The sequence below is a fragment of the Dendropsophus ebraccatus genome, chromosome 10, assembly GCF_027789765.1.
Source record: "Dendropsophus ebraccatus isolate aDenEbr1 chromosome 10, aDenEbr1.pat, whole genome shotgun sequence".
NCBI classification, from domain to species: domain Eukaryota; kingdom Metazoa; phylum Chordata; class Amphibia; order Anura; family Hylidae; genus Dendropsophus; species Dendropsophus ebraccatus.
Window position 1 is genome coordinate 83,275,217 of NC_091463.1, and position 24,186 is coordinate 83,299,402.

General features: G+C 43.6%; 1 protein-coding gene across 2 annotated transcripts in view; it reads left to right on the forward strand.

The window, feature by feature from the left end:
- The window catches only part of LOC138765645 (5-hydroxytryptamine receptor 2A-like), a 396,926-nt gene that overhangs the window by 138,224 nt on the left and 234,516 nt on the right, over positions 1-24,186 (forward strand). For both annotated transcript variants that reach the window (XM_069942603.1, XM_069942604.1), the window contains exon 2: positions 3,609-3,740. The gene's annotated coding sequence lies outside the window, so the exon portion shown is untranslated. The remainder of the gene's footprint in view (positions 1-3,608; positions 3,741-24,186) is intronic.

The window sequence follows — 24,186 nt, forward strand, 5'->3', positions numbered from 1 at the left end:
TCAGTACTGGAAAATTTGAGATTTTTTAACAGAAGTAAATTACAATTCTCTGGCACTTTCTGAAAGATTTTTTTTTTTCTTTTTTTGTAAACTACCTCTTTAAACACTAGGTAATATTCAAATATAAAATTATAACGATTAATGTTATAATTACAGTAAATCAAGTAAATCTCTAAAAATATATTTTGGGAGGATCGGCCATCAGATTGATTCAGGTGATTGGAAAAATTGGTGGCATATCCTAGTTGATATGATCAAGAAGCAGAAATGTGGATTATCTAAGTCATCATGCTGACCAGGAGTCCCTGGTTTTCACTGTTAAAAGAAAAGTTTGGCCAGGAAGTAAAAAATCATTACGGGCAGGGGGTGGGTGGAAAAACTACTGTATGTTTACCACTCCCAGTGCTCGCGCTGTGCCGCATCACGGACCTCCCAGAACCCGTTGGCTGTCATCTTATTGCCTGTTCCGGATACGTCACGACCCGGGATACCTGACACAGACTGGTGGGATTTAGTCTGCTCAGCCAATCAGTGACTGCAGCAGTGTCCCGCCCCAGTAGCTAACCGGCTGAGTGGGGCATCTGTTGGCCGGGTCATGACGTAGCCAGCAGGGAGCTCAGAAGACAACTGGCAGGGTCCAGGAGCTGGACGCGGCTCTGCTTTGGCATCGGGACAGGGTCACGAAACGGCCAGTGTCTAACACCATGTGAGCATGGCCAAACAAGACACCAAACATGTCTTAATACAATTTACATGTCACTGTTCAGCAGACGCCAAACCACTTCACATGTACAACACAGACATGACGGCCATTTCACGCGCATGCGTGCCTCATCAGATTTGATGAAGCGCGCATGTAAGCGAAATGGCCATCATGTCTGTATTGTACATGTGAAGTGGATTGGCGTCTGCTGAACAGTGACATGTGTCACCGAAGGTTTTAACATATGTTGAAATAAAGAAGTATCGCTACGATCCGGTGAGTGCCCTCAGCTTTTTACTGATCTTCTTTCATGACATCACCCCTTTAAATTCTTTGTGAGCTGATAATTGGGGTTTTGTCAGTAAGGATCATTGTAGCGCTAAGTTCTGGCGAAGAAAACGAGTCATTGTAGTGATTATGCTGAAAGTTGTTTGTTCTGATAACTAGAAGGTGGGAGAAGCACTCAATGTACAGAATGGCATTGTTTCTCTTCGCCACGCAGAGCCGAACCCCAGAGGTCACTCGTTTAGCTGCAAAACAAACAATTGCAAGCAATTTCCCTTTTCATTGGGCTGTACATTCGCTTGACTCCGGTTTTATATGAAAATATGGTGATTAGAAAATATGATGAAAACCCAGTTTTTAACAGAAGGTTTAAAAGTAATTTAGAAAACAACGGGAGATTTCATTTATCACATTCTCCGAGAAGCTTAAAGAGCCGGCATTTAAATACAAATGAAATGTACTTCCATAAATCTCCTCCTCGCAGTCCTGCTTTCTGACTGACTCTTAAAGGGAATATTACTGCATCGTTCTTTGTGCTTAATATTAAACTATGTACAACGCTGAAAAATAACAATGAAATTAATGACACGATCCTCTGCCAGCAAAATAAACCATTCATCAAGTTTTTAACACTAATGATTAATGTGGCTAACTTTTTTTTTCTCGTACAAAATTCTTATAATAGGGTATAAAAAAAATCTTTTGTGTGTTTCATTTTTGCTTTATTAATTAGACTGAAATCTGTGGAAGAAAAGTAATGGGAGAGACGTAATAAGCAGTATAATGCTAGATAATTATGGCTTACAATGTGCGGATATTCAGCAGGGCACCAAACTTTTTATGTTTGTTTTTCTTAATATTTTTTATGTGTTTTACTCTTTTTTTTTTAACCTTAGTAGATAGACTTAGAAAAGGGGGAGTGGCTAAATGGACAAGATGATCAAGGTGATCAGCCTGTTTACTGTGCTATTAACAAGTCGTGATCAACCATGCAATAAAGCAATAAAAATGCAATGCAAATAAATCATTTAATTGTAGTAACTAAAGAGTTAAGTCACAAAATTATTGTCAAAATTGTTCTTTGTTTTCCCTTCAGAGTACCCCTTTAGGTGAAGTTTTAACGCTAGATCTGTTAAAATGTCACTGTCATTTTAAAAAAAATAAATCCCACTCTTTTTTAAAATTCAGAGTGGAGAGTGGATGTGCTGCAGCGCGTCTTCTCCCGTCTCTATCTCCGGATCAATAGGGGTATTAGCACTCAGACCTGGAGCAATCAAAACGTTCAACATGACACCTGGTCATCGTTTGGCAAGTTCGCTCATCACTAGTTAAAACCAAAACAGGTAGACAGATTACCAGGCCAGTCTGGGTCTTAAAATTATTAATATGGTATATTTCATGGCACATATCTTTTCTTTCAGATCATTTACTGTTATATTTTACATACTTTTTGCCTCCCAGCATCTACTTAAATCTGTACCCACAGTCTGCCCCCCCCCCCCCCCAAACCACTTGTACCTTTGGGTAGCTGCTTTTAATCCAAGATATGTCCTGGGGTCCGTTCGGCAGGTGATGCAGTTATTGTCCTAAAAAACAACTTTTAAACTTGCAGCCCATGCCAAACGGGAGTATCTGTGCCCTATCTTTGCACCAACCCTCCGTCCCTCCTCCCCACCCTCTTCATCATTAGGAATGCCACTGGAACATTTTACTCCATGCTTAAGACTGCACAGCTGCTTAACGACCCAGTCCATGTGCCGGGCTGATACAGGTGGGGAATAGGAGGCAATCTTCCTGGAGCTTTCCTAATGATGAGGAGGGCGGGGAGGAGGGACAGAGGGGTGGTGCAAAGTTAGGGCACAGATTCTCCCGTTTGGCACAGGGCTGCAAGTTTAAAAGTTGTTTTCAAGGACAATAACTCCATCACCTGCCGATTGGGCCCCAGGACAGATCTTGGATTAAAAGCAGCTATAAGAAGGTACAAGTGGTTTGGGGGGCAGATTGTGGGCACAGAGTCGCTTTAATAACTGGGTTTGTCTGCTACCATAGGAATATAGAATTGTAAATTGTAAAGGTGCGCTATCTTCAAACAAACATAAGTAGTAATATATGAGAAAAACTTCTGATCCCTAAAGCAAATGTACCACCAGGTAAATCGCTTAGTTTTTTTATGTTAACAGACAGACGTGGGGATGCCAGTGGCGTGGTACTTTTTTTTGAGACGCTGCCCAGTTGGCCTGCATGGTGCCAGTCTCTTTCCGAGAACCAGCCTGGCACAAAGCACTGGGGACATGATGCTGTCCATTGAATCTAATGGAGCCGTGTCACAAAGGGGAGGGGGTTTCATCACATTGGAGGGTGGCAGTCCAGCTCCCAGTGCTTCGTGCCAGGCTGGCTCTCAGGAATAGACCTGCACCTGTGCGGAAACCGGGCATCGGTTAAGATAAAGGACCACGCTACCGACATCCCTGTGCCAGTATCGGTCTGTAATGTAAATAACCCAAAGCGATGTACCTGGTGGTACATTTGCTTTAAATGACCTATTGACATATTGACATAAAGCTTCTACAACGTTCCTTCTTTTATATCTTATGGAATCTTTTCTTTGTTTTTCTTGCAGGTGAATGTGACAGCAACATTTTCTGCTAAGATTCCTGTTCTTACCTCCTCTATGTTGTTCTATAAATCTTGAATTAGTGATTTCTTCAAGTGATGTATAGCAGTCCTATCGCCATCCAAGACTCTGTCAACCGTAAGTAAACTTTAAAAACAAAATAGAATCAACCTTGTCTTGAGCAACTTATAATGTTTTCCATTTTTACTTTCACGGTGAAACACATGAATTCGTTAGAAGTTGAATATAAGCAGAATACAAGGAATATGGTAATCATGTAAGGTATATATACAATATGAAAAACGTGTAAGTGCCAAAAGAGGTTTCTTCTAGAACAGGTGTAATTAAAATCAGGAGAAAAATTAAGTAGTAGTTGATATTTAAAGTGGAGGAGGAAGGGTAAACATAAAAAAAGAGAAGGGAAAGACAAAAAAAAAAATAAAAAAAAAAATACATAAATAAGAAAATAAGAAATAGGTACATTTGAAGAGTAAAATAACTTATGACATCTGTCATGTCAATAATTTTTTTTTTATCACAGTGGGTTTCACTGCCGAGACCTGCTGTGATCAGGAGATATAGCCAGGAAGAGAGCATGGCAGCAGCGTGATCTCCTTCCCAGCTGTTTCTCCATAACAGCTAATTTCAGCAATTTAAGTCTTTTAGGCTACAGTACATGGTCAGAATTAATATCAGGCCAGGGAGTAGATTGCACAGCTGCCATGCTCTTTCCCCGGCTATATCTCCTGATCACAGCAGGTCTCAGCAGTGATCAATAAATTTTGACATACTGTACCTGATGACTTGTCAAAAGTTCATTTTAATTACAGGTACTGTATAATGTATGTGGTACCTGTAATTAAAATGAACTTTTGACAAGCCATCAGGTACAGTATGTCAAAATTTAAAGCATTTAATTGTCCAATTCCTAAAGAGGGGGGAGAAAGCCAAGTGAATGCTCATCTCTCCTATTTTAAATATTTATTATATTTAAATATTTAACTTGACAAACCGTACAAGGTCAGCTTTGTTAGTTGAGATGGGAAGACCCCTGTAAATGAAGACTGAACCGCAAAGTATTAGGCAAGGCTATACGAAGAATAATCAACTAGTTTCTCATAAACTATTAAAAGATTCAAATGAAAAAAGGAAATCGGTTAATGGGACCTCTAATGGAGGAAGACATCTTTCTGTGCTGAGTGTGCAAAATGGGGAAAAAAATATGAAAGTCAAGGTGTGTTGTGACTGTGTTATTGCTTATGGGTTTTTTTTTTTTTTTTTAGCAGGATACTATTTGATCTTCTTGAGTTAAAGTGACTCTGTACCCACAATCTGCCCCCCCCCCAGCTTGTACCTTCGGATAGCTGCTTTTAATCCAAGATTTGTCCTGGGGTCCGTTCAGCAGGTGATGCAGTTAGTGTCCTAAAAAACAACTTATAAACTTGCAGCCCAGTGTCAAATTGGCATGGCCTAGAGTGTCTATGTCCTAGGCCTGCAACGCCGCTCCGTCCCTCCTCCCTGCCCTCTTGACCATTAGGAACGCCCCAGGAAAGATTTCTACTATTCGTCACCTGTCTGAACAGTGCACATGTGCTGGATTGTAAAGGCACCTGTACAGTGTTCAGACAAGATTAGGAGAAATCCTACTCAGCAAGGGCATAACTACCACCATAGGAGCTGCAATGGGGCCCACTGCATCAGGGGCCTGGTGGCCTATTCCTGCAATACACTGGGCCCCCTGAGCCGTCATCATTTGCAGCACCCAATGGCTGAGCGAGCCTCCTATGTGCTATAAATGTCCTGACGAGCACTCCTGACGAGCACTTGCAGTTAAATGTTGAAGGTTATGACTACACTTGACAGGTTTGTGGTCAGTCGGGAGGGGGCCCAATGAAAAAATTTGCTATGAGGCCCAGCCATTTCTAGCTACACTTTTGCCCCAGGGTCATTTCTAATGATGAAGGGCATGGAGAAGGGACGGAAAGGCGTTGCAGGCCCAAGGCACAGACATTATAGGCTACACCAATTTTTTTAGGTGTTTTTTAGGACAATAGCTGCATCACCTGCTGAACGGACCCCACGACAGATCTTAGATTAAAAGCAGCTATCCGAAGGTACAAGTGGTTTGGGGAAGGGGGCACATTGTGGGTAAAGGGTTGCTTTAAGTGTAAACTTGTTACTGAGTCATTCCTGTTTTCTGTTGCCTTTGCTCAGCCATACCCAGCTGCACCAGCAAGGCAATGGTTAACTTTTCCAGGCTCTTAGGCTCTCACTATGCATCAGTTTCCAATAAGTCATTAAGATCTGATATAAAACTCAGTTAGGTCTCTCCTTCAGTGGCTGAGTGTCAGCACCGTGCGGCCTCTGCTCTGATCCCATCCAGCTCCTATATCCTGTGGAGCTGCCTCAAGCCATCGTGTTAATAGCTTGTCTTCTGGCCGCCAGCCCTTAACTCAGGCGTACCACAGCAAATCTCAGTAAACATATTAAAACATAGCTTTTACCTCAAATACATAAAAAATATCACAGTCACCCAAAGACTTCACAGTGGCCAATGGCATGACCATTCCAAAGAATTGGGAGCAACAATCCTGATGGTTCTTCAGACAGGGTCACCTTTCACATATATTGTCATATTTTCTTCTACATTAGCTTCTAGATAGTAACAGTAGCTGTTTGCCTTACCTACTTCTGAAGCCCTCCAAGTGGGGCTTCCAGCATGAAAAAGACAACCACAACACACTCACCCTGTTATTAACCTATGAAATAAAAATTCATATGTGTAGACATAGTCCAAACGCATTTCTCAGTTTCTGACTTCCTCAGGGCACCTAAACACTTACATATGCAAAAATAGTAGTACTTGCAGCTGTAATAGAAACAGAAATATCTGTGGTATATAAATAGAGATGGAAGATGTTGATGGTGCCTTTCGCAAACATGACCCTTCCTACACCAGTGTACCCAAATCCAATAGTTATACAAGTTTTATGTTCCATTTAGCTCTATTATAAGGTTTATATCTTCTTTTTTTACCAAGTAACAAATCTGATTTTTTTCAAATATGAGAAGAAACCAAGCATGGGGTCTGCAAATACTGAAGTGATTACAATGCACTTGGCTTTAACCCTGACTGCTGATTCTTTGTTGGTCACATAGCAAGAGGTTTTCAAGTAGGACGACCCCTGCTTGTCTTTTGTGAAAGCCTTATAGGCAGCAACCACCCCCCACTATAAGGATATGGCTTACACCGGAGAAATGTACAGGCGATTTTAAGAAATTTTGTAATTGGGCTTATTAGCTGAAAAATGCATTTTTATTAGAGGTGAGCGAACCGGGTTTGGGTTCGAGTCCATTTGAACTCGAACGTTCGGTATTTGATTAGCTGGGGCTGCTGAACTTGGATAAAGCTCTAAGGCTGTCTGGAAAACATGGGTACAGCCAATGACTATATCCATGCTTTCCACATAGCCTTAGGGCTTTATCCAACTTCAGCAACCACCACTAATCAAATGCCGAAAGTTCGGTTTTGGATGGACTCGAGCATGCTCCAGGTTCGCTCATCTCTAATTTTTATCATGAAAAAACAGTTTGAAGCTTTCCCCCGTTTCATGGTTTTCTATGAATAGGTGGAGCGAGATGGGGCGCCAAAACAAGACAACAAAGAGTTAATTTACAGCTACATGCCGGGCTATCTCCTCTGCAGAGGTCAGTCAGCACTGACCTCTCTGACCTCTGAATACTGGCTTTCACACAGGTCCCTCTGTGTAATCCTTTGTTCTCTGCTCTCTGCTGGTAGGTTACACAGTTTGCTCTCTTCATAGGTTACACAGGGCACGACTGATGTAAAAGAGTCGAGATTTCCTGATAATGAGCAGTGAATGAGAGAGAGGAGGGGGGGGGAGTCTTTTTGAATGCAGATAATGGCATATTTGCCTAATAAACCCAATTACAAAGTTTCTTAAAATTGCCTGGACTATTGATTTCTGCAAAAAAAACATGACAGTGACACTTTAACAACTGTGGGGTTGACTGCGCTGAGGGCTGGTGGCTCAGAACCTGAGTGGGACATAGGGAGGGGGTGAAAAACGTCCACAGATTCTCATCTTTTTTCTTAATAGGGAAAGGTTGATGATGCGGGTAAGGATAGAAAAGCAAATGTCCTATATATATAGGGATTATGGTTAAGCACTTTCTCTCGCCCAGTGATGCTCCAGAAAGCATGTGCGGAGGACATTTTTTTTTTTTTTTTTTTAGAAATTCCTTTTTTTTTAGAAATTCCTTCCGCAGCGAATCTTGATTCACTTTGCTCATCTCTAATTATAGCATCTAGTAGTTAATTTTATACACATGAATTTCACCAAATATAAAGCAGCCGCAATGTTTACTAGACCTGTTGACACGTTTATAATAGTGAGCCAGACCCGCATGTGACCGTGTTTACCACTCCGGAATATCTAGCCGACAAGGTACAATGAAAAGGTCACGTTTGCTGACAGAGCAACCGGACCCCCCATCCCCAAACTGCCACCAACCTCCGTGCCTGCTCATACTGTCTCCTTTATGAAGTAGATCTGCAATTATGAAATGCAGCCTCTGTTGACCAATAGTAAAATGAAAAGTTCACAATGCTATTGTCACATAGAATCTCAGTAGTTTGGTTTGTGTTTTGCTGTTTAAAGGTCACCAAGGCAGTAAGAGAGAGAGTTGCCTTAAATTAGAGAGGAAAAAAAAAAAAAACGGAAAATATATCTGTTCTAAAGACTGTAAAAAATAAACACAGCAGAATTATAGTAAATTGTGTCGTTTTTCTTCATTAAAGGGATACCCCGGCTTCATTTTCTGTCTGCTGCCACCTCTGTCCATGTCAGGAACTGTCCAGAGCAGTAGGAAATCCTCATAGAAAACTTCTGCTCTGGACAGTTCCTGACATGGACAGAGGTGGTAGCAGAGAGCACTGTGTCAGATATAGATATAAAGAATACACAACTTCCTGCAGGACATACAACAGCTAATAAGAATGGAAAGACTTAAGATTTTTAAATAGAAGTAAATTACAAATCTATATAACTAAATACAAATCTATATAGTATAAACGGTAAGCCCTGCACCTGTGGGTTGCTGTTGCACCTTCTGTTTTTCTGTCTGTACTTAAGCCACAAGCAGCGTGCAACCTGCAGTGTGAACATGGTCATAGATGTGCTGCCAAAATTTCTCTTGTTTTCTGTTGAATGTGGGGGGTGTGGCCACCTCCTGTTAGCCTGCACTCCACCCATGTCCCAAGGCTGCTATAAAAGAGATGATTTGGCTCCTATCTGCCCAGTTGTAGGCTTATTCAGCCCAGGAGAGGCCATTGCTAGTGTGAAAATGCTAGAGTAGGGACCGTGTCTCTGGGGATGCCTTAAAGTGGCAACATGGTACACTCTAGTTTGCTAAGATCCTCACTTTAAGAAAAATAAATAAATAAATTATATTTTAATTTTTAATATCTACAGAGCAGGTGTTTACCGTGTGTACACTGGGAGTAGTATATACGATAAGCCCTTGCACCTGTGTGTTGCTGTTGCACCTTTTGTTTTTTGTCCGCACTTAAGCCACAAGCAGCGCGCAACCTGCAGTGTGAACAGAGTCATATATGTGCTGCCAAAGTTTCCCTTTTTTTTCCCCTTCTGAATCAAGTCTGGCCTGGCTCCGCCTCCGTGTGTCACCCAGGGGAGGAGATATTGGTGCACTGGTGTACTTCAATAGCTTATATAGAAGCCGGACTAGATCTTGGGAACAAGGCCATCAGGATCTACATCGTGGTGTTGCCAACCAGATTGTATGAAAATATTTGTTTACTGCTTGTAGTGGTACATTCACTTTAAGTGTACATACACACAGGGTGGATCTGCATGGGATTTCTCGCTGCAAATTTGCAGCGAGAAATCTGCTGCGGATCCGCCCTGTGTGTTTGTACCCTAAAGGGGTAGTTCGCTCCCAAAAATTTTCTTTCAGATTAACTGCTCTATATCCTGCAGGAAGTGGTGTATTCCTCCCCGTCTGACACAGTGCTCTCTGCTGCCACCTCTGCCCATGTCCAGAGCAGTAGCAAGTCTCCATAGAAAACCTCTCCTGCTCTCCAGACTGGAAAGAATACCAGACCCTGCAGGACATACAGCAGCTGATGAGTACTGGAAGACTTGAGAATTTTTAATAGAAATAAATGACAAATATCTAGCTCTTGCTAAAACCAGTTTATTTGAAAGAAAACATCTTTAAGTACACCTGGTCTCATGCAGCAGATAGAAAAGAGGCAGACGGATTAAAGTTTATTACATGCAACAAACAGGTGCCAAAAAGTACGTGATGAACCCTTTGGAATTAGCAGGACTTCTTCACTGAATTCTAATAAACATGGTCTGATTGTTTTCTAAGTCACAATTATAGAGAAGCATAATCAGACCAAACTAATAACATTAAGCAGTTGGACCATTCATGCTTTTTATTGAACTCTTTGAGTAAACATCCATAGTGCAGGGAGAAAAAAATGTCTCCAAAAATTATTATTATTTTTTTTTTTTACATTTTTCTAATAAATTCAGGGACACAATGCCTGGTTACTGACAAACCTGTTCTTAGTGTGAACCATGTTTTAAAGGGAATCTATGGGCAGCATAGTGGCTCAGTGGTTAGCACTGTAACCTTGCAGCATTGGGATCCTGGATTAAAATCCCACTAAGGGCAACACCTGTATGGGAGTTTGTATGCCTGTGTTTGCATGGACTTCCTCTCGGTACACCTTCCTCCCAAAACATACAGATAGGTTGTGAGCCTTAAAGGGGTTATCCAAGTAATACTCTGGTCTCCAGTTTGGGTGCAGTTTTACAATTCAGCGCCATTCACTTTAACCCTTTAAGGACATGGCCCATTTTCGTTTTTATGTTTTCGGTTTTTCCTCCTTGTGTTTAAAAGGTCATAGCACTTGCATTTTTCCACCTAGAAACCCACATGACCCCTTATTTCTTGCGTCACTAATTGTACTTTGCAATGACAGGCTGAATTTTTGCATAAAGTACACTGCGAAACCAGAAAAAAATTCAAAGTGTGGTGAAATTGAAAAAAAAAAACGCATTTCTTTTATTTGGGGGAAATGTGTTTTTACGCCATTCGCCCTGGGGTAAAACTGACTTGTTATGCATGTTCCTCAAGTCGTTACGATTAAAACGATATGTAACATGTATAACTTATATTGTATCTGATGGCCTGTAAAAAATTCAAACCGTTGTTAACCAATATACATTCCTTAAAATCGCTCCATTCCCAGGCTTATAGCGCTTTTATCCTTTGGTCTATGGGGCTATGCGAGGTGTCATTTTTTGTGCCATGATGTGATCTTTCTATCGGTACCTTGATTGCGCATATACGACTTTTTGATCGCTTTTTATTACATTTTTTCTGGATTTGATGCGACCAAAAATGCGCAATTTTGCACTTTGGGATTTTTTTGCGCTGACGCCGTTTACCGTACGAGATCAGGAATGTGATTAATTAATAGTTCGGGCGATTACGCACGCGGCGATACCAAACATGTTTGTTTATTTATTTATTTGTTTACTTTTATTTAAAACCTGGGAAAAGGGGGGGTGATTCAGACTTTTATTAGGGGAGGGGGATTTTTACTATAAACAACACGTTTTTTTTTTTTTTACACATATACTAGAAGCCCCCCTGGGGGACTTATAGTATATACACTGTGATCTCTCATTGAGATCTCTGCAGCATAGATATGCTGCAGAGATCCATGAGATCGGCACTCGTTTGCTTTCGGCTGCTGCAGCCGGAAACAAACGAGTGCCGAGCCGAGGACGGCGCCATCTTGGACGCGTCCCCGGCCGGCATCAGTAACGGAGATCGCTCCTCTGGGACAAGGTCCCGGAGGAGCGATCTCCCCCACTAGACACCAGGGAAACGTTGCCTCCGGTAATCGGAGGCAGCTGTCAACTTTGACAGCTGCCTCCGATTAGCTAATTAGCGGGCACGGCGATCGGACCGTGCCCGCTAATAGCGGCGGTCCCGGGCTACACGCGGCACCCGGGATCGCGGCACTTCAAAGCGGGGCCGCCGCGCGGCCCCGCTTTGAAGTGCTAATGAGGACATAGGACGTACCGGTACGTCCTATGTCCTTAAGAGGTTAATAGAATTCAGCTGCAAAACCACATCCAAACTGGAGATAAGAGTGGCGCCATATTTTCTAAGGGTCCTATTACACAGAGCAATAATTTGGCCAATTTTTGCTCCGTGTAATAGAGACAACAATCAGCTGATGAAACGATCATCATTAGGCCCCGACCTCGCATCTGCCGGCTGAAGATGGCCCAAACACCTGGTCTCCTGGTTGTCTTTCTTGTGCTCTGCAGTTTCCCGATCCCGGCGGCTGCAGCAGCGTCTGAGCGGCTTGTCAGCTGAGGCGGAGAGGTAAGGTATCAGGTGTTGGGGCAAGGGTTGTTTGGGCTGTTTTACTGGCCGATTATCGGGCCGTCTGATAGGTCCAGTAAATGAGCGCCAATCTAGCAGATCAACGCTTCTTTACTAGAATAATCGGGCCATGTAATAGCACCCTAAGCCTGGATAACCTCATTTAGGGTATGTTTTAAACAGGATAAAAAAAAAAATAAATAAATATATACACACACACACACATATATCAGGAAGTGAGAAACACAGAGCTGTGCAGAAGAACAGAGACAGAAACTTTTCTATACGGCAGTGTGAATAGTTGAGTGTAAGTGCAGGCACATTATATCAGCAGTGTGTATAGCTGAATGTGAGTGCAGGCACATTATAGCAGCAGTGTGTATAGCTGAGTGTGAGTGCAGGCACATTATATCAGCAGTGTGTATAGCTGAGTGTGAGTGCAGGCACATTATAGCAGCAGTGGACAGGATGACAAACACAAGGCCTGACAGCGACTGCAGGGAGCATAAAGGAATGAGCAGGGCAGATGTGGGCATAGTATAGTAGCACTCTCTGTCCGGGGAGAGAGGGGTTACTGCTATGGAGAGATTACCCCCACAGTCCTGTCCCTTGATGCAAGCCCCAGCCTGAAGTGGATCTGCTATGATTTGGAAGGTGATGGAGGCTTCCTGGGTCAGAGTACAGTGCTACAAACCCCGCTATGCGGAGCATGCCAATCTCCAACTCCCCCTCCCACCCAGTACAGGGAGCTCTTAAACCAAAGCAATGCTCTTACACCAATGCATGTGGCATAAATATTCCCAATGACCTAAAAAGAATTCAGATCAGGCACCATAATGGAGAAATTGCCTATGGAAGTTTTTGAAATTCTGTAAAATTATTTGAAAAAAAAAAAAAAAAGTTAATCTCCCATCTTCTTCTTTTATGACGGCTCCCTTTAAAATGAAATGTATATGGAAAGAAATCTCCAAGACTTTCATCTAGTTTAATGCGTTCCTATATGTTGTCCTCACCAGAGCGTGCGCTGTACAAACCATCATCAATGTCACGTCCAGCTATCATGGCGGGGGTCTGCAGCAATGTAATTATATACGGCTATTGAGATCACAGGATAAAATCAATGGCAGGGCTGGAAACCTACAGGAGACAATACTGAAACGTTGTCACGTATCAGCTGGAGATGGTGCGAGGACTGATACTCTAGTATAGGAGAATAGGATTAGGGCCTCCGCCACCATTGTGGAACAAATACATAGAAATGTAGGAAGAGAGCTTGCTTTCTCGTGACACCTATATCTGTGCATGTCAATGATTCATGAGAAAGAATCTAAAGTCTTCCAGTACTTATCAACTGATGTATGTCCTGCAGGAAGTGGTGTATTCTTTTCAGTTTGACACAGTGCTCTCTGCTGCCACCTCTGTCCATGACAGGAACTGTCCAGAGCAGTAGCAATTTCCCATAGAAAACCAGTTCCTTATATGGACAGAGGGGGCAGCAGAGAGCACTGTGTCAGACTGGAAAGGAAACACCCGTTTCTGCAGGACATACAGCAGCTGATAAGTAGTGGAAGACTTGAGATTTTTTAATAAAGATAATTTACAAATCTTTATAATGTTCTGACACCAGTTGAGTTAAAAAAAACTATTGTTGTTTTCCGGAATGCCTCTTTAGGGTGCGTTCACACGTACAGGATCTGCAGCAGATTTGATGGCCCAGAATTGATTTGCTTTGAATCTGCAGCTTCAAATCTGCTGCAGATCCTGTACGTGTGAACGCACCCTAAGGCTATGTCCACACGCTGTGAACATCCGGCAGTTCCGTGACCTTGGCCGGGTCACGGAACGGCCGGTGTCTGCCCGCATCATCCCGGCCGGTACTTAAGTACCGGCCGGATGATCTGTCCGGCCGCAGAGCTCTGATGCGGTCACATCAGTGTGCGCCCGCATCAGAACTTCCCCCGCTGGCTTCACTGTGTGAACTGACAGGGTTTCCTACGGCCGCAATTCATTGAATTGCGCCCGCAGAAAACTGACATGTCAGTTATTTGCAGCCCCGTGCGGGATCCCGGTCGGAGCGTATATGATGTGTATATGCTGAATCGGCTATGTTGCACTCCGCACACAGTGCGGCCGTTGTTGCCGATGGCTTAAAAAAAGCTGAAAAACATGACTGAAGATTATTGACCAAGCTAGAATCTCCTCCAGTAGGAAGAGTCATTCACCTGTAGATAACTTTCTGTACATGCAGTAGGTGCCACCAGAAAGCAAACATTCGTCTTTCCAGAGAAGAGTTATGGTCCTTTTACACGGAACGATTTATCGTTCGTTTTTGCACTATAACGATCAAATTTGAACGATAATCGTATGTGTAAACGCAGCGAACGATCAAACGACGAGCGAGAAATCGTTCATTTTGATCTTTCAACATGTTCTCAAATTATCGTTGGTCGTTCGCAAAAAATTCGCAGATCGTTCAGTGTAAACATTCTTTCAACGATTTCACCTATGTGTGAGATAGGCTTAAGCGATCGCATAACGATTTTTCCATACGATGTATCGTTCCATCTAAAGCTGATCGTTATAAAAAAAAATCGGTCATTCAAAATCGTTAATCATGCGATTGGGCGAATTATCGCTCTGTGTAAAAGGACCATTAGTTTGCATATTTTTTTTCCTGATTCCTAATCCTGATTTTTTTTTTTTTTTCTACAATCATACTCTGACTGGGATAGCTGTGCATATATAGATGTAATAAAAAAAAAAAAAAAAATGGACTGAAAACAAAATGAGAGGATGGGACAAACATTCTGAAAAGGGGTTAAACAGAATGAAAAAAAAAAAAACAGTGCTTCTTTCCTCCAGAGACAGCGCCACCCTTGGTTGTATGTGGTACTGCAGCTCACTTCCATTGAAGTGAATGGAGCTGGGTTGTAATACCACATACAACCTGAGTACAGAGGTGGTGTTCGGGTAGAAAACAGACATGTTTTTCTAATCCAGGATAACCCCTTTAGCCAGTGATTTTGCTTTTTGAAATTACAGCAAGCAGCATATTTTGCTATTTTTTTTTCTTTTATTTTACATTCTTTATTAGGGATGGTCCGAACCCTCCGAGGTTCGGGTTCGTATGAACCCGAACGCTCGGCATCAGATTCCCGCTATGGCTGTATCCCAGTTTTCCAGGCGGTCCTCCCGCTGGATCCGCCCACTGCACGGAGCGGGCAGACAGCGGGAATCATTACCTAGAGTTCGGGTTCGTACGAACCCGAACCGAACTCGGTTCGGACCATCCCTATTCTTCATTTTTAGCTATGTGAAGAAGACCCATCCTCTTAGTTTTTTTATTTACTTTTTAGATAGTGTTTGTATTATAAGATGGATGATGTATTTGAGGCAGCTGCATGCGACCACATTCGCCTTTGAATTGGCCAACTATTTTATGATTTTGCAATTAAACCCAGAACATTGCATGGCCATTGGCTAGCGCATGTGGGCGTGGCTTCACTCGCATGCAGCAGCCACATGATTTGTAGAATCCTATAAAGCGGTAATAATAATAATAATAATAATAATAATAATTATTATTATTATTATCATCAGAGAACAGCTTCATTCTTTAGCTTACTGTAGAAATTCCATTTTTCACTGTATTGGATAGCAGTCGGTTTCCTGGAGCGACGTTCGGCTCTCCCCCTCATAACTTTGTGCTTTCTCATTAACTTGTAAACAACTTATCATCATTGCATATTATAAAACTGCTTCTCGCATTCGCCGTTCTATAGATCCTTCCTCAAAATGACTTTGCCTAAATCACTAGCGAATTAGCTAAATTGTTTAAATATCAGTTTTCCAATACGTTATAACTGGAATTGTTCTTGGCGCTAGTTAAAGGGAAACTGACAACGGGTTATTAGACTCTACACTGCTGTTATGTTTCCACAGCGCGCAGCACAGGAAAGTTATTAGTCACTGGTCGGCAGGGTGCCAGGACCCAACACCTCTGCCCATCAGCTGTTCAGTGCCCACTCGGTGAATGGGACCGTAAGCAATCATCTCCACTAACTCACTAACTGTGTAGTGGCCGGACCTGGTTACTGCAACTTAGCTGCCATTCAATTCAATGGGAGCTGAGATGCAGTTACTCGTAACCATCATTACAAAGTCACAGTACCCACTCATCCGATAACAGAACGGGAATCGGCAGAACAGGAATATAGCTGGGACCGGTGGGATCAGTAGTGAAGAGAGGGGGGTAAGATTGATATGTTTCTAGTCTTATGTCAGGGGGAGACTGTAGGCAACAGTTTTCCCCAAACATCTTCTTTAAAGGGGTATTCCACTCTAACACAACTTTTCATATGTTGCTGCCCATGGTGAGACTAACAATTCCTTCTATACTTGTTATTATCTATTCAGTCTCCTTCCACTAGTTCTGAGCTGCTGATTTCTGCTAAAGACACAAAAAAAAGACATTTTCTCTCCGTCTCCCCCTCCTCCCCCCTCCCTTCTGAGAGCAGGTTTTATCTGCAATTTTGTAGTTTTTTTTTTTGTAATACTGAGAGGGTTATTCTGAGGTCAAGTTGCTGATGAACTCACTGTGATTATCCCTCCCAGTATTACGAAGTTGCAGATAGGGACTCGTTTACATCAGCCGTCTCGAAAGGGAGAAGGGGGAGACGGAGAGAAAAGCTCACCCACAGATTTTTGTTTCTTCAGCAGAAAGCAGCAGCTCAGAACTAGGGGAAGGAGACTGAATAGATAGTCTCACCATGGGAATAGATAGTCTCACCATGGGTTGTAAGTCTCACCATGGGTTGTAAAATACGAAAGGTTATGTTATGAGTGGAATACCCCTTCATGCTTGGTGTAGTACTGTATTTACTAAATTATTTTTATTCACATGGAAAGAAATGTTTTTTTTTTTTGTATATATAAATATTGTGGTTTAATTAAAATGTAATTCTGTTTTATAAAATGTTTAGAAAACAATAGGAGATAATGTGTGGCGATGGATGAAGAAGATGACTCCACGTTGTCCTCATTGTACATGCTGTGTGTATCAGTCTCACTTACACAGCGCATGCAATGTGGACATATTGGATGTCAAGAGCTACAAAGACGTCCATTATTTTCTACTGTGAACAGAACATCTTCTAAAAACCTAGCAGGAGATTTATCAAACATGGTGTAAAGTGAAACTGTCTCAGTTGCCCCTAGCAACCAATCAGATTCCACCTTTCATTTTCCAATGAATCTGTGAGGAATGAAAGGTGGAATCTGATTGGTTGCCAGGGGCAACTGGGCCAGTTTCACTTTACACCATGTTTGATAAATCTCCCCCATTGTTTCTTTTTCCTGCTCAGATTTAGCATTGTATTTCCTGTGATTCCATTTACTCCCTAGAGCTGCGCTCATCTGTTCCCATTTTCTTAGCAAAATAAGAGCGGATTCTGACACAAACTGCACCATAAAATAAAGCGTATGTTGTACGGCAAATTTATTGTGTATTTAAACACTTTTTATGCCTTAGTCAACAACCCTTTTAATGCCAGGGCATGTGCCAGGGAGAAAGCGCAGATTCGTCCCTTCTCCCTGACGTACTCCTGCCGTATATCCCGCTCGCCCAATGGGTGGGCAGGGGGTGTGGCAAGGCGAGGAGGAGGAGTGGCCTCCTCCCGCGCCTCATTTATCATGGTTTACGCCTGCTCGCATGATGGAAATCTATGGCCATAACTCATTTAAACCTTCCTATTGGATTAGGAAGCAGATTTGATGCTGTTTACGCAGGTAGTTAGGGGGCGCTCTTCTCACCGCATCCTTCCATAGTACCATCATGCACCTGTCTAACCTCCATGCTATAAGTCAGCCTTTCCCGATTTTGCTTTCAAACGTCTCCTTTTGTAGACCGATCACATTGGTGTTTCACATTTAAAGGTTTTTCAGCGCTCGTCTGGCAGCTGGCGCGGCCCTGTCATTCATTACCATCATAAATAACTAGAAATGAATCGTAGGTGAGAAAACAAGTAGACTTTCTCTATGAATATGGATGAGCTGAGTTTTCCATCATAAAATATATGTTAATATTCTAAGTGGTGAGTTACCAGGCTTGTCAATTGCATTCAGCTCGAATATGTCACTGGCGGAATAAAATATGAGTGCTATATGCGCAGACAATAGAAGGAAGGATGACTCGCAGAAGGATTGTCAATGTACCGCTCTTTGCATTGAGGAAGAGGGAACATACCGCTAATGCATCATATATGACATTTAAAAAGATAACATTTTCTTTACATGGTGTGTCATTCCGGAGGATGTCTATTCTCCATCAGTCACATAAATCAGGATGGGTTATTCCATTGCAAATGATAAATATTAAAAAAAAAATGTATTAAACCCCTTCAGGACCGGGCCAATTGTGGCCATAAAGGGGTTGTCCAGCGAACATCTTTTTCTTTCAAATCAACTGGTGTCAGAAAGTTATATAGATTTGTAATTCACTTCTATTAAAAAAATCCCATATTTATTAGCTGCTGTATGTCATGAAGGAAATGTTGGTTTATTTTCAGTCTGACACAGTGCTCTCTGCTGACATCTCTGGCCGAGACAGGAACCCTGTCTCCGTTTTCTATTAATTCCCCATAGAAAACCTCTTCAGCTCTGGACAGTTCCTGTCTCGGCCAGAGATGTCAGCAGAGAGCACTGTGTCAGACTGAAAAAAGAACATTTCCTGCATGACATACAGCAGCTGATAAGTACTGGAAGACTTGAGATTATTAATAGAATAAATTACAAATCTATATAACATATATAAATCTATCTATATAACGTATATAATCTATATTGCCATGCCTAATTCCTAAATTAATTCCTTAGGAATTAGACATGGCAATTTTCATCTAGTTGCATGCTGTACTCAGGGCCGCCGATAGGGCAGGACAAGTGGTACTGCCGTATGGGGCCTGGACCCTAAGAGACATGGGGGGGGCCCGCCGGCCGCCGCCCCCCATCCGCTACGCTAGGGGGCCCGCACGGCCCCCCTTGCCACCTGTTTTTGAGCATGCACTGATCGCTTTGATGTTCCGCCCGCACAGTGAGCACAGTGAGCGGGCAGAACATTAAAGCGATCAGAATACAGGAGCAGGACCTGTCAGCGTCCTCCTCCTGTATTCTCTCCCATAGGCTGCCGGCACTTCATACCAGCAGCCTATGGGAGGCCGGGCTGTGACCTCTCCGGCAGGCGTGATCATGTGACGTCATCACGCCTGCCGGAAGTCCCGTCCCTGCGGCTCGCAAGATGGAGCCCGAAGAGGAGGAGAGCTGCTGCCTGCAGCCACACAGCGCCGATTAGGTGAGTAGGATGTTTGTTTTTTTAGGGGGCACCTCTGGGGGCATTATTAGCTCATGGGGGCACCTCTGGGGGCATTATTAGCTCATGGGGGGCACCTCTGGGGGCATTATTAGTATATGGGGGCACCTCTGGGGGCATTATTAGTATATGGGGGCACCTCTGGGGGCATTATTAGTTCATGAGGGCCACCTCTGGGGGCATTATTAGCTCATGGGGGCACCTCTGGGGGCATTATTAGTATATGGGGGCACCTCTGGGGGCATTATTAGTGTATAGGGGGAACCTCTGGGGGCATTATTAGTGTATGGGGGCACCTCTGGGGGCATTATTAGTATATGGGGGCACCTTTAGGGGCATTATTAGTTCATGAGGGCCACCTCTGGGGGCATTATTAGCTCATGGGGGGCACCTCTGGGGGCATTATTAGCTCATGGGGGCACCTCTTGGGGCATTATTAGTATATGGGGGCACCTCTGGGGGCATTATTAGTGTATGGGGGCACCTCTGGGGGAATTATTAGTGTATGGGGGCACCTCTGGGGGCATTATTAGTATATGGGGGCACCTCTGGGGGCATTATTAGTTCATGGGGGCACCTCTGGGGGCATTATTAGTTCATGGGGGCACCTCTGGGGGCATTATTAGTTCATGGGGGCACCTCTGGGGGCATTATTAGCTCATGGGGGCACCTCTGGGGGCATTATTAGTATATGGGGGCACCTCTGGGGGCATTATTAGCTCATGGGGGCATCTCTGGGGGCATTATTTGTGTATGGGGGTACCTCTGGGGGCATTATTAGTATATGGGGGCACCTCTGGGGGCATTATTAGTATATGGGGGCACCTCTGGGGGCATTATTAGCTCATGGGGGCACCTCTGGGGGCATTATTAGTATATGGGGGCACCTCTGGGGGCATTATTAGTATATGGGGGCACATCTGGGGGCATTATTAGCTCATGGGGGCACCTCTGGGGGCATTATTAGTATATGTGGGCACCTCTGGCGGCATTATTAGCTCATGGGGGCATCTCTGGGGGCATTATTTGTGTATGGGGGTACCTCTGGGGGCATTATTAGCTCATGGGGGCATCTCTGGGGGCATTATTTGTGTATGGGGGTACCTCTGGGGGCATTATTAGTTCATGGGGGCACCTCTGGGGGCATTATTAGTATATGGGGGCACCTCTGGGGGCATTATTAGTATATGGGGGCACCTCTGGGGGAATTATTAGCTCATGGGGGCACCTCTGGGGGCATTATTAGTATATGTGGGCACCTCTGGCGGCATTATTAGCTCATGGGGGCACCTCTGGGGGCATTATTAGTATATGGGGGCACCTCTGGGGGCATTATTAGCTCATGGGGGCATCTCTGGGGGCATTATTTGTGTATGGGGGTACCTCTGGGGGCATTATTAGTTCATGGGGGCACCTCTGGGGGCATTATTAGTATATGGGGGCACCTCTGGGGGCATTATTAGTATATGGGGGCACCTCTGGGGGCATTATTAGCTCATGGGGGCACCTCTGGGGGCATTATTAGTATATGGGGGCACCTCTGGGGGCATTATTAGTATATGGGGGCACATCTGGGGGCATTATTAGCTCATGGGGGCACCTCTGGGGGCATTATTAGTATATGTGGGCACCTCTGGCGGCATTATTAGCTCATGGGGGCATCTCTGGGGGCATTATTTGTGTATGGGGGTACCTCTGGGGGCATTATTAGTTCATGGGGGCCACCTCTGGGGGCATAATTAGTTCATGGGGGCATTATTAGCTCATGGGGGTACCTCTGGGGGCATTATTAGTTCATGGGGGCCACCTCTAGGGGCATTATTAGCTCATGGGAGCACAGCAGGGGATCCTACATACAGGGGGCATCCCACACAGCGCAGTTACTATGGGAGCCTACAGGGGGGAGAAAGGAAAGGAAGCTGCTAGAAATGTGCAGAGCCTAAATTGTTTGTCTCGCAGGTTCTAAGGGGATGAAACGTATCTGGAAGGAATCATCCTGGAGGACTGGGCCGGATGGAGAGGAAAAGGGAAAGTGACGCCTCAGATCAAAGAAGACGTCACCTGTGAGTCCCTGTATGACACTTTTCTTATTTTGTAGAACATCATTTAGTAGGGGTGACAGCTACTATATTATCTGTACTCAGAGATATCACTGTGTTATCTGTGGTGTTACATAGGACTGCAGGTGACATCTACATTATCTGTACTCAGAGATATCACTGTGCTATCTGTGCTGTTACATAGGACTGCAGGTGACATCTACATTATCTGTACTCAGAGATATCACTGTGTTATCTGTTGTGTTACATAGGACTGCAGGTGACTACTACATTATCTGTACTCAGAGATATCGCTGTGTTATCTGTGGTGTTACATAGGACTGCAGGTGACAACTACTACATTATCTGTACTCAGAGATATCACTGTGTTATCTGTGGTGTTACATAGGACTGCAGGTGACATCTACATTATCTGTACTCAGAGATATCACTGTGTTATCTGTGCTGTTACATAGGACTGCAGGTGACTACTACATTATCTGTACTCAGAGGGATATCACTGTGTTATCTGTGCTGTTACATAGGACTGCAGGTGACATCTACTACATGATCTATACTCAGAGATATCACTGTGTTATCTGTGCTGGTACATAGGACTGCAGGTGAAATCTACTACATTATCTGTACTCAGAGATACCACTGTGTTATGTGGTGTTACATAGGACTGCAGGTGATATTAGGTGATTTCTCCAGGTTGCAGAAGTTCAAACTTCATCGTGCCCTGGTGTGCTGGTGTCTGTATACATGTGTGCTGGTGTCTGTATGTGTGTATACATGTGTGCTGGTGTCTGTATACATGTGTGCTGGTGTCTGTATGTCTGTATACATGTGTGCTGGTGTCTGTATACATGTGTGCTGGTGTCTGTATACATGTGTGCTGGTGTCTGTGTGTGAGATCAATTCTAGAGAACTGGCTCATATACCCCATTTTCCCCAGTGGCTTAAAATATAACCTCTGTTATACAGTTATAAAATTGTAGAACCTAAATGTGAACAAGGTGCAATTCAAATAGACACTTACTTGTATAGCTGTCTCTTGTGCTCTGTATGCAGTGCATTATATTCACCCTTGCAACGTACAATTTATAGCGTGTCTACAAGCCCAGCGGGGCTCATTATGATGGAGACTAAAACTTATACAAGAGTGGGGTAAGGGTTCCCCTGTATTCAGAATGCTGTTGAGTGCTAGGCAATGCCCCGTCTGGGGTTATTGAATTTCGAGGGTCTATGCAGAGCATGATAAAGACACCTCTGCTGCACAAACAGGATCTCCTAGAAAGCGTTCTCACCGCCATGTATTCGCTATCACTGGCTTGGGTGAGCTAAACTAGTCTGCCTGGGGGGGGGGTGATTTATATATGCTCACTAACATGGAACAGCCTCATTATATTAGCCTTATCAACATATTCTATGTTAGTGAGCATACCCGGGGGGGGGGGGGGGGGGGGGGGATATTGGTGAACACATACAAATCAAACAGCCCCCCCAGACCCTCGAAATTCAATTACCCCAAACGGGGCATTGCCTAGTACTCAACAGCATTCTGAATACAGGGGAACCCCTACCCCACTCTTGTATAAGTTTTAGTCTCCATCATAATGAGCCCCGCTGGGCTTGTAGACACGCTATAACTTGTACGTTGCAGGGGTGAATATAATGCACTGCATACAGAGCACAAGAGGCAGCTATACAAGTAAGTGTCTGTATGGTGACATTTACATTGCACCTTGTTCACATTTAGTTTCTACAATTTTATAACTGTATAACAGAGGTTACATTTTAAGCCACTGGGGAAAATGGGGTATATGAGCTAGTTCTCTAGAATTGATCTGAACCAAATTATACCTCCCAGCAAGGCGTGGGGCGAACACACTATTTTTTTTTTTTTATTAATGTGGGGGGCCCAGACACTTTGGTTGTATGGGGCCCCGAAATTCCTGATGGCGGCCCTGGCTGTACTCCTCTGACTCGCTGATCATACATTATGTAGCAGCAAAGCAGCACCGCCTACTATCAGTACCTAGACCATTTGCCTAGTCTGCTGCAATTGCACAGACTCATGCCAGGTCAGACGTGATCGGCATAATTCACCACTGAACCAAGCAGTCATTACAGGCAAATGTCCATCTACTGCAGAACCACGTATGTCATGTATCTCTTTTATGCAGAACACGCCGCTGAGAACAATACTGTGTTGCTTTAAAATTAGGCTTTACTATCATAAGAGCTCACATTAGCACGGCGTACAGCTTTGATGCTGTCATTTCTCTAGTCCAGTACTTGGAGGTGAAGTAACCCCAAGACCGGATTGATAGTCGCAACTAAGCTCGTTGCGATAAGCCTATATAGCGCGATCTGCTGTTGGCAGTGTTATCTTTGGCAGGTCTCCCTAAGTTTTTAGTTTTATTATTCATCGCTAATCTGCGAAAGTATAGTTTCTAAAAAAAATTTGTAGTCTACTATTGTGTAAGTGATAGTGTATGTGTGAGTCATTCATCTGGCTAACTCTCAGAGATAAGAAAAATCCACAGACAAGCCCTGCAAAAAGCGTCAGAGACAGGAAGGAGTTATAACTAGCAGAGTGTGGAGAGGTGGGAGAGGATACAAGGAGGGCAGCTCACATAGGCTGTAGATAGGAAGGAAAACACAGGAAGATCAGTTTGCAGGAACAAATTAAATTGACATATCGGCTAGTCTGGCC